We start from the raw sequence: 12272 nt of genomic DNA, 5'->3' as shown, positions 1-12272 counted from the left end.
CATTTCAACCAAGTCCCATCTCCTCCAGAACTTTCTCTGATCCCCAGTCTGGCTCAGATTTTGGCTGCATTTGCCCCCTGGGATTTTCTGGGGGGTCCCAATCTCACCTTATGATTATGGGACTCTTCGATTACCATGTGTTCCTCCACCAAGCCATTTGAGGCCCGTGGCCACGTCTGCTTCTGCTCACCGTTGTGCCCCCAGGGCTCAGCACAGGGCTGGTACTGAGCAACACTTGTTGAACAAAAGACACCCTGAGCACCCCTCTCCTGACACTCTCCTCGTCCTCTTATCTGGTGAGACGGTTGGGAGACACCAGCTTCAAAGTCTCTCCCTAGCATTTATTCAACAAATATTGACTGAGCACCTCCGATGTTCTAGACTCCGCCAGGTGATGAAGGTACATGGATGCGTACTGCCTGGAAGGAAATCTGAGGGTGTCAGTGACAGGCAGATGCTGAACCTGAGTTCTGGCTCCCAGCGCTATCTCCACCTGGATCTGGCACCTGCTGGTCTGTGCTCATGCTGTTTTCCTGTCTGGAACATTCTTTCTCATTCTCTCATTCATACAGTGTTCTAAGTACACGGGAAACACTGGTAAACTCCCATGCATTTTCAGTCTCAACTCTGTCATCACCTCCTCTGGGAAGCCTTCCCTATTTCCTGAGCCTGGGTTGGGTGTCCATCCTACAAGCTGCCGGAGCCCTTCCCCGGACCACCCCTTGCCTAGCACGTAGCAGCCATTCGATATCTCTTCTCTGCATGAGTGGATCCCCTCAATTCTTCCACTAGCGTCCCCGTGAGCTTGAAAGGTAGAGCAGGGACACTGGGCAGAGGTGCAGTTGGGGAAGTGGCACGTGCGAGAGGGCCCTGGCCACTGCGGAAGAGGAGAGGACGTGGCTCTGAGGGAAGGCCCGAGGGAGGATACACATCCGAAGGCTGGGATCGTCTTGCCTTGAGTCTGGGGCACCGTGGCCATCGGGTCGGGGGGACACAAGGTTGCCGGGGCCAGTAGTCAGACGGCTGTACGAGACTCCAAACCCCTCCACGTTTTAGCTTTGGTGCTTCCCTGGGTGTCCACTCGTCCCTGGAAGCCCTCCTGGCACGGCCCTGATGCTGCAGGGCGCGGGGTGGCCCCTGCCTGGGGTCATCATCCCCTCCTGGGGATGTGTGTGCTTCACTCGCTCCGCGCCTCTGCCTGGACGTCCTCGGAGAGGCTTCTCTGGCCACAAACCCTGCTCCAGCCCCCTGCCTGCTTTTATTTTTTCTTCATGGGCCTTATCACCTTCAGACACAGATTTACGTGTGGGTCGGTCCGTCTCCTCCACAAGGGGAAAGCTGCCAGCCAGCAGGGACTTGTCCGATCTGCTCAGCCGAGTCCGCAGCTCCTGAGAGCAGGGCCCACACGCAGTAGCCCCTCCAGAGCTATTTCTTGACTGACTGACCGAGCGAAGGGTAAGGAAGATGGCCTGTGGCATCTAACCGGGCACAAGGCACAGTCCTAGAGAATTAGGCTCCCCAGTGGGGCAAATGGAAACCGAGGGCCTGCAGCTCCGCGGGGGACCCAGCAGGTGCTCAGGTGCTCTGCTGACAGCAGCAGGTGTGAACGCCCCAGGTGCTCCCAATGAAACGCAAGCCTGGCTCTGACCGGCTTGCTGGGTTTCTCTCCAGGCCGCTGACCTCTCTGTCAGGGACAGTGCTCCATCATCTTCTCCCTGTCACCCCTCCTTTCCCGGTGGCTGTGTCCCTGGGATGTGAAAATATGGCCTGGGGCACCCACCCTGCCGTCCTACCTCTCCTCTCCGCAGCCCTCTTTCTTCCTTCTGGGAGGAACTGACGAGATGAAAGCAGCCATGGCCTGGAAAGGCCGGGGAGGGGAAGGGAGGGGAGAGGAGGGGAGGTGGCTTTCTGGCTGTCACATCTGGTGCTTCTGGCTATGGGCCGCAGAGGCCACCAGTCCCTCCCACGGCAGAATCTATGGGGCAGATGGGGCTCATGTTCTGCCACTGCTACGGCAAGAGGGGACAGGCCGGACCCTGGCCCCAGGCTGACACAGGTCACAGAATGTGCCAGTCATGAGTGGATACCAGACCCTAGCCACGGGCTACCCCCTAATTGCTCCAGATTTAGCGAATTGAGCCATAAGATGACTCCCAGACTATGAGGAAATTAGAACATCATTGGCTAGGCCCCTGAGAACTCCACTCAGAATGACAGGATTCCCTTGGAAGGCGGTTAGATGTAGGAGCACTACGCTGTCTCTCCAGATAGCTGTGGCCAAGGGCCTTTGCCTCATGGCCTTATCTATGGCACTGGTGACTCCAGCTTCACGCTGGAATGCGGGCAGGGTGTTTGGGCTTGGAGGCAATACCCCAGGCATGCCCCGGGGCTCTCCTTCATCTGGTCACTAACCGGTTAACCTCTCGGCCAGTGCTCCCACCCCGGCAGCCAGAACCCAGAGGCGAGGGCGGGGGCAGGGACCTGGGCAGGCTCGGCTCACGGGGCTCTGATTGCCCGCTGTCCAGCCCCCGCTGCCCTCAGCTCCGAGCCTCTCCACGCGGCCCTCCCCTTGGTGGAGCTGGGGGTGATTGGCACCCCTCCTGCTAGGGCTGATTAGGCCTGATTTCACCAGCCTGCTCCCACCTCTGGAAGCTTCCCCTGTTATTAAAGCTGTTTCCCATCCACTCTCGTGGTCTGCTGGGTGAGGTGAGTTTATTTGACTTGATTTCTTCCCCCACCTCCCTTTTTTCCGCTACTCTTATCCACCCGCCTGGGTGTCTGTGGCAGCCACGGAGAGAGACCAGAGTCCAGTAAAAATCAGGAACATTAACTTCTCACCTTAGAGTAAAAATAGCTATAATAAAGCCAGGCAGAAAAGAAAAGCTCCAACTAGTGTAACTTTGATTAAAAGCTGAGACCCGCCTCCTCATCCTGCCGCCACCCCACAAAGATGAAGCTGGCCCTCTAAATCAGGAGAGGGTTGTAGCAGCCTGCTCTTGCCTCCAATTCACTTTTTCTCAACCTTTTTTCTTCTTCTCTGCTCTCCAAGGGGCCTAAGGATCCCACCCGCTAATCTTCACTCTGCCCTCCAGTGCGTAGTAACTTTGGAAGAACTGAGTCACTCAGAACCAACAGCTCCTGGCAGCTCTGGGACCCTCCCCTCGCCTCATCATGGGGTGGGGGTGGCTGAGGGTAGGATGCTGGGAGGTTCAGTTCCACCCTGGCCCCTAAACTCCTATAAGGTCTGAGCGTGATCAGAGTAGCTCTCTGGGCTTCTATCTTCCCATCTGTCAAATGGAAAGAGAGAACCTTTCCCCTCCCCAGAGTGGTGAGAAGTACAAGGATTCATGGTAAAATTCAGGTTGCCGATAGAAAGATGGTGGCCTTCCCCCCACCCCCCCAGGGTTTGCTCACACTGTTATAACCGGCACCATCTATGAGGAATTGGGTTTTTACAGGAAATCACCTGGCACGGGCAGCATCGGTGGTGTATGCACTCTAGTAAGCAAGCATTGGCCAGCTGCCCCTGGGGGCTAGATCCTGGAGAGGTCATTGCCAACATCCGTCCTGCCCAACCAGTAGGGTGAGAAGAGATTTGCCCTAGGCTCTACCCTCAGGCCTGCCATTGCAATGTTTCCTTCTAGGGCTTTCTGGATGACAGAATTCCACAGGGCAGGAGACCAGGAGGGTGGCAAGTTCTGGATCACCTACCTGGGCTATAAAGGTGAGGACTCTGTCCCAGGAATCAGGGACCTGTGCCCTCACCTGGCTCCCTGTGCACTTGGGACCACACGCTTAGCTCTCTGGGCCTTGCTTGGCACCCCCACCTGTGGACTGGAGCCCCTGGGGAGCATTCTGTGCATCTGTGCATGCAGACTGTCCTGAGGAGTTCTGGGTGGACACAACTTCACAAGGGCCAAGTCCACACACTCGCCAGCTCCCATCCCCACTGACTCCCTCTTCTGTCCATACCCAAGGGGCCACTATGTGCCCTCCCCAAAGCCCCTCTAAGCCACCCTGGAAAGGGACACCCTGCTCAGAGCCACTGGCATCCTTAAAGAAACCAGATGTAAAAGAACCTGCTCTTCCTACACTTTTGCTTAGAGAAGGGGTAAGGAGAACCTGTAGCGTGGCAGCTTGGAGCCCGGCCCAGCGGCCAGGCTGGGGGTGGCTGGGTTTCATTCACCATTCTAGTCTCCTCTCACTCAGGGCACCCGGCTGTGGAGGCAGGAGTCTGGTGCTTTTCAATTTCACGCCAGGTATCAGTGGCCAGGCCCTGGCTGGCCTTATCTCCTCGGCCTCCTGCCCAGCCGGGCGCCCGCTGAGCTCAGCCTCCCTGAAAAACCCAGAGAAACACTGCTCCAGAGGCAAGGCTTGTAGGCAGAGGGGCCCTGGAGAGAGTGAGCTCCGCTGGACAGAGAGGCTGGACCCTGAGTCCCGCTGCAGGGGGTGGGGCCTTAGGACCAAGAATTGCGGCGCACTCTAAGACAAGGGAATGAGGCCCTGAAAAGTCAGTCCTAAATCAATCATTGTAGCCGGAAGATCTTTGGGGACTATTTCATCCTCTATCCCACTGTCCCCCATTTTCCATATGGGGGAAACGGAGGATCTGGAGATTTCAAACACCTGGCCCAAGGTCACACGGAGCTGTTAGGGCCGACCTCCCAGCCCAGGCCGTGCTGCCCAGATCTCCCACAGTGAATCGCTGAGCTGTGTCACCTCTCTGCCCTCAAGTGAACTACCCTGGGGCTCCCAAGAGGGTCTGCGTAGGCCGACAGAACCCTCGTGACCATGAACCCTGCTCCTTCAGGTGGCCAAGAGCCTGGCTTTCCTCATCTAGAGCATGGGGAGGGGAGTATTGAGTCAAAGATCCTTACAGCCCTTACTCCATCTAAATTGAGGGTTCGCAAACTATGACCCCAGGGCCACGTCTGGTCCGCTGCCTGGTTCTTCTATAGCCCACCAGCGAAGAGTGGTTTTTCACTTTTCAGCATCTAAAAAAGAAGTCAAAAGAATTGTCTTTCGTGACATGTGAAAAAGTACATAAAATTCATATTTCAGCATCCATAAAGCTGTATTGGAATACATCCACGCTCATCTGTCGTCCATGGCTGCTCTTGTGCCACAACAACATGAGAGGTGGCAACTGAGACCACGTGGTTTGCAGAGCCTGAGATATTTACCGTCGTGCTCTTTATGGGACGTGTTTGCAGAGCCCCGATGTAAAAGGCTGAGTCTGGTCTGGGCCCCAAACCCTTGGGAGTGGCCGGGGTGGAAAAGCTCAGGGAGGAAACTGGATGGCTATTCACAGGGGCATGAGCGAGTCACGCCAAGCGCGGGGCCACGCCACGTGTGCGCTCCCAGGGGCCCCTCTATGTCTGGGGTGCAGAGGTTCTCACCCGGCAGCCGCCGTGCTGGACACCTGCCTCCCACCTGCCCCTGCCCAGAGCCAGGCCCCAGGCCCGCCTTCCCAAACTTTCCCACTCTTGCCAACTTCCGGAGGCTCAGGGGTGTGCGGGGGGGCCCCCCGCCCGGCTGGCCTGGTCGAGTATGTTGTCAATAAGCGGGTGGCTGTGTGGCTGGCGCAGAGGCCCGGAGGAGAGGAATCAGAGCGGGTAATTGCTGCGTGAAAATGACAGCGCAGCAATTTATCCACCCCAAACTGGGCCTCGGCATACCAAGAGGCTGCCGGCGGCTAGGAATCAATACCACCCCAGAGGAGGGATTATTAGGGAGAAAAGGGGGTTTGAAAGATCCATAAGAGCCTGATGACTGTCTATTTCCAAGGGGACCATCAGCTGCATGAGAATTGTATACAGAAGGGACAGAACTCTGGCCGCCGCTGCGAGGGAAGGCTGTGCGTGGTGGCAGAGTGGGGGCCCCATCCTTGTCCTCCTCCTACCCACCCCAGACACGGGGTGGGGTGGCGCCTCCTTGCCAGGATCCTGAGGCCCCAAGAGCCAGGCCTAGGGGTGGAAACAGTGGGGTCTGTGAGGGAGACCACCCATCCCAAGCATGCACCTGGCCCAGGGACAGCATGGAGACCGTGTTGTCCCAGGCCCAGCAGCAGCCCGATCTGCTGTGTCATCTTGGGCAAACCCGGGAAGGCCCAAGGGCATGGGAAGTCCCTGGGGAACTCGAGATTAGCACAGAGCTGGGAGGTTGGGAATTCCAGGGCTGGGGTCTGGTTCGCACAACTTGGCAAAGTAGGAGGAAACACTCGTTCCTAAAGGGGTCTTCTCTGGCCCCTTTCGCGGCCTTCCTCTCTTCTCTCTGTTCAAGGGGGGCAGGGAAGGGGTAAGCTGGGGGTAATCCTGCTCCTAATGTCTTGGGGCAGTAGACACTGTATCAAGTCATGAGCATGGTCTATGCAGCATGATTGGAGGGGTCCCCACTCCTCTGTCAATCTCCGAGGGGTTGAGCTATGAGCCTGGGAGCCTGGGGTGGGCAGGGCGCTCTACAACTAGGGGCAAGTGGCCCACATAAGAGCTGTCCAGAGGGTCCCAGGCTGCTCAGCACCACACACTGAATAACCCAGTCAGGCTGAACTTGCCAAGTAAGCTGTGGGGCAGGTAGTGGGGGAGGAGCCGCTTTCTGCTCCAGGCTCTGGGCTGGTTCAGGGGGTAGGTTCCCAGTGCAAGCCTGGCAGGGTCATGGGCTCTGGTCTGTGAGGGCCCTCGGCCCCCTCTAGCCCCATCCTACCACCCAGGGCTTTGGGGGTGGGGAGACAGGAGAGAAACCACAACACCTGATCACTTAACATCGAGGTGGTGGGTGGGTGCTCCACATCCCTAAGGAGCAAAAAGTCCCCTCCCCAGAGCCCCTGTTAAAAAAGAGGTCCCCTGACTCCTGAGCCAGGATCCAGGGAGGAAGCAGGGTCATGAAGCCAACCTGCTGCCTGCCAGCCATGCCACCAGCCACGCCGTCACCCACACTACCACGAGTGCACCTGCTTTTGTACCAGTTAACAGGCTAATGGGAAGAAGGCAAACGCATGCAGCTTGTCCCCAAGGAGGGAAAAGGGAAAACAAGTGGTGGCGGGCAGGGGTGGGGTGGGGGGGATGCAGGCAGCAAGCTGGAGATGAAGGAGGGAAAGAAAAGAGACACCAAACAAGTCAGGGAAATGGACAAACGGGGGAAGGAAGGTGGGGGACGAGGAGGGAAGGGAGAGAGCTGGCTGAAAGCATGGGGACCGGGCTACGCAGAGTTCCTGAAGTCGGGGAGAGGCTGGGTTTGTAGTGCAGCCCTCAGGAGACAGCAGAAACAAATTGGGTTTTGAAATGAGAGATAAAAGGAGCTGTTATATCTCCAGCTTTGCATCATTTAGTTCATCAGGCTTGACATGTGTCTAACAAACAAAGCCACAAGCAGGCAAAGGAAGACATCAGAGACAGAGAGAGGTTAAGGACTGGGGAGGGGGGAGGGGGCAGGGAGCGTGGCCCTCCCCCGGGCTCTGAGCACAGCTGACGCTCCAGACTTTCATTCTGAGTTGATTCCCTGCTCGAAGGAGCCAGAAGCCGTGAAGTGCGACTCTACGGGCAGGCAGGACAGGCATGAGAGGAGCCAGTCGTGGCCTGGGGAGCAGCATACACCGAGGTGCTCATGCTGAGTGCCTGGCTGGGGTGCCCTGGGCGGGGGACCCAAGAGCATGGAGAGGACGAGTGAAAGCCTCTGCCCTCGGGAGGGTACTCTCGCCTGCCTGGCCTGCCAGCTGGAGAAGAGAGTAGCAAGTGGTTGAGCGGGCAAAGGACACTGGGTGGGGGTTGGTGTCTGGACTTGAGGGGGAGGTGGATGCTGGAAACTCTCCGGGTTCCCAGGACACAGGCAGAAACAGCAGTCACAGAGCCCAGGGCTCTTGCCCTCTGACTCCTGCGTCATCTCCTGATTTCCCATCCTTTCCCTTGGGAACCCAGTTTCAGTTTCTCCCTCGGTACTGCAGAGATAAGAACTCTTGTCCTGTCAACCTCACAAGGCTGGGGTGAGGATTTTATAGAATAGGGCGCCCCAAATCACCTGCTACACTTACAGAACCCAGATGTGCTCATTTAAAGAAAAGAAAATATAAAGAGTCATGATAGCGAACTGCTGGGAGTTTATCAGATGCCGGACCCACCGACATGATGGCCCTTGGAGCATATACTTGTCTCAGCATCAGAGAGTTTTGATGCGCTTGCTTTCTATTCTGTTTTTGCTAAAATCAGATGAATCTGAAGAACAGAAAAATAAAATACGTTGGCCATGACGGGGAGCAGGAAGAGAAATGGTTTGGGGGGTGGGTACCAACAGCTCTGCCAATCATGTGCCCAAGAACCTGTCACTTCAGTTTTCCAGGCCTCGGTTTCCCCAAATGTCAAGTGAGGAGTGGGCCAGACAGGCCAGTCAAGGCCCTGGAACTCTGGGACGTTGGTGGCGGTCATACCATAAACCAGGCAAAGGGCAAAGCACTGGACCAACATATTCCCTCCTTGTCTTGGCTCCTCGGGGACCTGGTGGCAAATTATTAGCACATGGTGGAGGGTGTGAGAAGCTCAAGGTTTGGGGGGAGGGGGGGTAACCCTTAGTGTATTTGAAAATTAGCTCACTTATCACGTTCCCAGCTGCTCCTCCCTGAGCAACATGACCAAAGGAGACTCCCGGGGGTGGGTGCCGGCAGCAGGAACACAGCCTTGTTCATCTTTTCCCCTGCCTGCTGTAGAATAACGTTGGCCCCGACTCCGGGCCTCCGTTACTCCTGTCTGCACAGAGGACAGTGCTGGCTGCAGGATCGTACTCAGAGGGTTGTGGGAGGAAATAACCCGCACGTTTACTGAGCACCTACTATGTAGGGAAGGAGGTGGGGAGACTATGGGCTTCCATCCCAGCTCTGCTCGACACCAGCCAAGTGAGTTCCAGTCGTGGATTTTGAAATTTTCCTGGGTCTTGGTCTCATTTGCGAGATAAGATCACAACACCGTCCTCTCCAAAGAGTCCGGAGCAGGAAATGAGCGGCTGTTTGGCCCACGCCACGGGCTCCTTCTAGGGTTGCTGACGCGGCCAGTTCGGGGCCCCAGGAAGATACAGCACCAGTGACTAAGATGGGCTGGCAGCTGGATGAAGGGGGGGGGGGGGCGTTGGGGAGGCGAGAGCCAGACAGATCGGGAGAGGCACACACAGAGTTCATTCATTACTGGGCTCCTCTGGGGCATGCAAAGTGGGGAGGGAGGGGATGTGGAAATTGCCTTGATAACACTGTTTTTAAGGAAATAAAGAGCCACTTGAAAGAGGCGAAGCTATCACTGGCTGCATTGTCCTTGGCATCACGACACCAGAAAAAAAAATCCTTCAGATTAATGTGCTTTTGTGAATCTTGACTTCTGGGGGTGGGGTGGGGAGGGTGTTGGTGACATTCTGGCTGCCAAAGAAAATGCAAATGGAATGACTCCCCCTCCCCACTGTGTCCTCCGTCAGGCCCCTGACGGATCCTCTCTGCTGTGTTTATTACTACTAATGACTTTCTCGTTATGATTTGGCTCTGAAACATAACCGATGGTTCTGGAGAAATCCCATTACTTCCACACACACTATTCAATTAGAGAGCCGAGCTGCCCTTCTGCTGGGGGAGTCGGGGCTGAGGCTCCGAGGGGCGACCACTTGTCTCTTGCTCCTACCTCTTGGCCCTCAGCTCTGGGCCCCATGAGGTAGAAGGTGGGGACCAGTTGAGTGGAGAACACTGGCTCCTGCTGCGGGCCTGTCAAATGTACGGTGTCAAAGGAAGATGGAACCTTCGAGAACAGTCTTGCAAACAAATATGCAAACAGCCTGAATTCTTGTCCCAGTTTTATAGGCCTGACTACCCACCTTCCAGGGCAATGAAGCCTCCTATGGCATGAGGAGCACCGCTGGGATGCTCACCTTCAGTGACTGATGTGCTCTGATGAGTCCTTTCACCACCTCAGACACACGGGCTCCCGGCCTCCTTGCCTTGTTGTGACACTGGCTCATGAAGACCTTTCCCCTGTCACATCACAGGCCCCACTGATCCCCTTTCTGGGTTTGGATGGAAGAGGACTGTGGAGGGATGATCAGTGGTGGATTTCCATGACCCACTGTCCTCAAATCTGCCTCGCCCTGGAGTGGGCCCCCCGCCTCACTCCAGGTGGAAGCTGCAGTCCACACCCTGCGGACATGGCCACTCGCCTTGTTTCATGCCAGTCCTCCTCCCGATCCACTCCTGGGTGGCATGCCACCACCCTAAAGCCTTTAGAGGCTCACTATTTCCACTGCACAGAAAGCAAATGGTCTGCATGCCTTTCAAAGCCCTCCACAGCCTGTACCTCCCATTGGATCCAGCAACCCCCTTCCCTGAGTGCCTTCCCCGTCTGGTCACGCCAGCACCCCCTCATTAGCCCCAACCACACCACGCGCTCCCCACCCCTGTGCCTCTGCCTACCTCCCACAGCATGCCCTCTCCTCACCTCAGACTCTGTCCAGACCCTACCTCAAGCTCAAGGGAGCCTCCAGTCCTTCCACGGGGGCCCTTCTGCACCCACAGGCCCTCAAAGGTCTCCCCAGCAGCTCCCACAGCCTGCACCCACCTCGCAGAGTGACCCTTCCCCTCTATCTCCCTGTCCCCATGCAGTCCTTCTATTTTAGATTCTCTTTCCTGTGATGGGAACACAGGTGACCTGAGGCCAGGGGCCATGCCGAGGCTCAGGGGACCTGCCCTTCTGCTTGCCCTCTGATACCCAGCCAGGGTGGAGCCCAGGCAGCCACGCAGATGAAGGACTTCGGCCGAGACAGTGTGCTTTTCCTCAGTGATTTCTCAGACTGTTTGGGGCTGATGGTGTCTGTTTCAGTTTAGGGGGCACTTTCCTCAGTGTCCAAACTCAATGCCACATGCAGAGAGCTGCATGGTCAGCACTTCTGGGTGACGAAGTGGAGATGTGATGCCCCTTGCCTGTCATGAATCACCATGTCCCAGGGCACATGGGTGAGGATGGGCCCCAGCTATGCCCTGGCCCTATTAACCAAGCCTGGTTAACCTGCCCTGGAGGAGGCGACATCAGGGGTCAGTCGCCTCCAGCTGGCCAGCTCCAGGGCAAATGCCCCTGGGCATGGAGAACACTCACACCCTTCTACGGGGAGAACACAGGCAAATCCCACCCCATGAAACTCCATACAGTAAAAGCCGGTTATGATGGGTCTCTGTCCACCAACCGAGCTTTCTTCCTGTCTCTTGCAACCCATTGAATGGTCTCAACATGAAGCAGTTTTCTTGGGCTCCCAGGATGTGGAACAAAGCCTTCTGTGATGCCATGAACCCCAATATATTTGTGAGTCAGGGTCAACTTGAGCAATGAGCAGACTCTTGATGCCTGTGGCTTTGAAAGCCCCTTGCCACCTAGAACAAGACCCAAGAGGGCAGGTGGGTCCTGGGCCTTGTGTGAGGGGAGGAGAGCTCACCCCCTCCCAGCAGAAAATGATGATCTGATCAGGAATGCAAAATGGGGATGAAGGAAGACACGGGCCATAATTTAGACAATGTCTTTGGGCTTAACCAGAGGTTATAAGCACCATCCACCCCGCCCCCAACCAGTCTGCCCTTCCTTCAGTTCTACTGCTGTCTTTCTCCTGCTCCATAAACCACCAGCTCCAAGCCATAAAAAGTGCAATGAGCAGTCTGGATGGAAGAGATTGGGCATGGAGCACGCAGTCAGCCATGCTTCCCTGAAGAGCCTCAGAGGACAGAGGCCGGCAGCAGAGTGAACCCGGTCCCCAGGGACCCTCTCCTGGCCACCCATGCGGGGAGGGGAAGACGGGGGCTCCTCGGGCATCAGGCCAGGCACTACTGGCTCTCTTGTCGGAAAGGACCTTTTCCCTCTGCCTGTCTGCGCTGGGGGAGGGGATGCTCCGAGACCTCAGAGTTCAGATCCCCAAGCGAAGTAGCCTGTGGCAGTGTCTATACCTGCCCTACCTTCGGCATCCAGCCAAGGTGCTGATTACCATCCACAGAACAGAGCCGATAGGAATGGAAGTCAGGGCAAGGGAAAGACCCTGAAAATGTCCCCGGGGTCTAACATTTCAGGGGACCTGGGCTGACTGTCCTATGAGTTCTCATGTGGCTGGGGGCGGCAGCAGCCTTTTGAGGGGGATGGACATGGGTGTGCTTCTCAAGCTGGCAAGACTCTTCTGAACGGTAGATATTAAAGGCATTCAAGATGTACCCAGCTCAGGGAGGTTTAAATAAACTTATTTCATTTCTCTGTCAACAACAAAAGACTGAGTTGGGGTAG

General features: G+C 56.4%; 1 protein-coding gene across 1 annotated transcript in view; it reads right to left on the bottom strand.

Annotated features, from left to right (window-relative positions):
• LOC140631987 (cadherin-23-like) overlaps positions 1-12272 on the bottom strand; it is a 283795-nt gene that overhangs the window by 173477 nt on the left and 98046 nt on the right. The window lies entirely within an intron of this gene.

This window comes from Canis lupus, chromosome 4 (genome assembly GCF_048164855.1).
Source record: "Canis lupus baileyi chromosome 4, mCanLup2.hap1, whole genome shotgun sequence".
Lineage (NCBI taxonomy): Eukaryota > Metazoa > Chordata > Mammalia > Carnivora > Canidae > Canis > Canis lupus.
The sequence above is the reverse complement of the archived record's forward strand: the minus strand, read 5'-3'. Positions and strand labels throughout refer to the sequence as shown.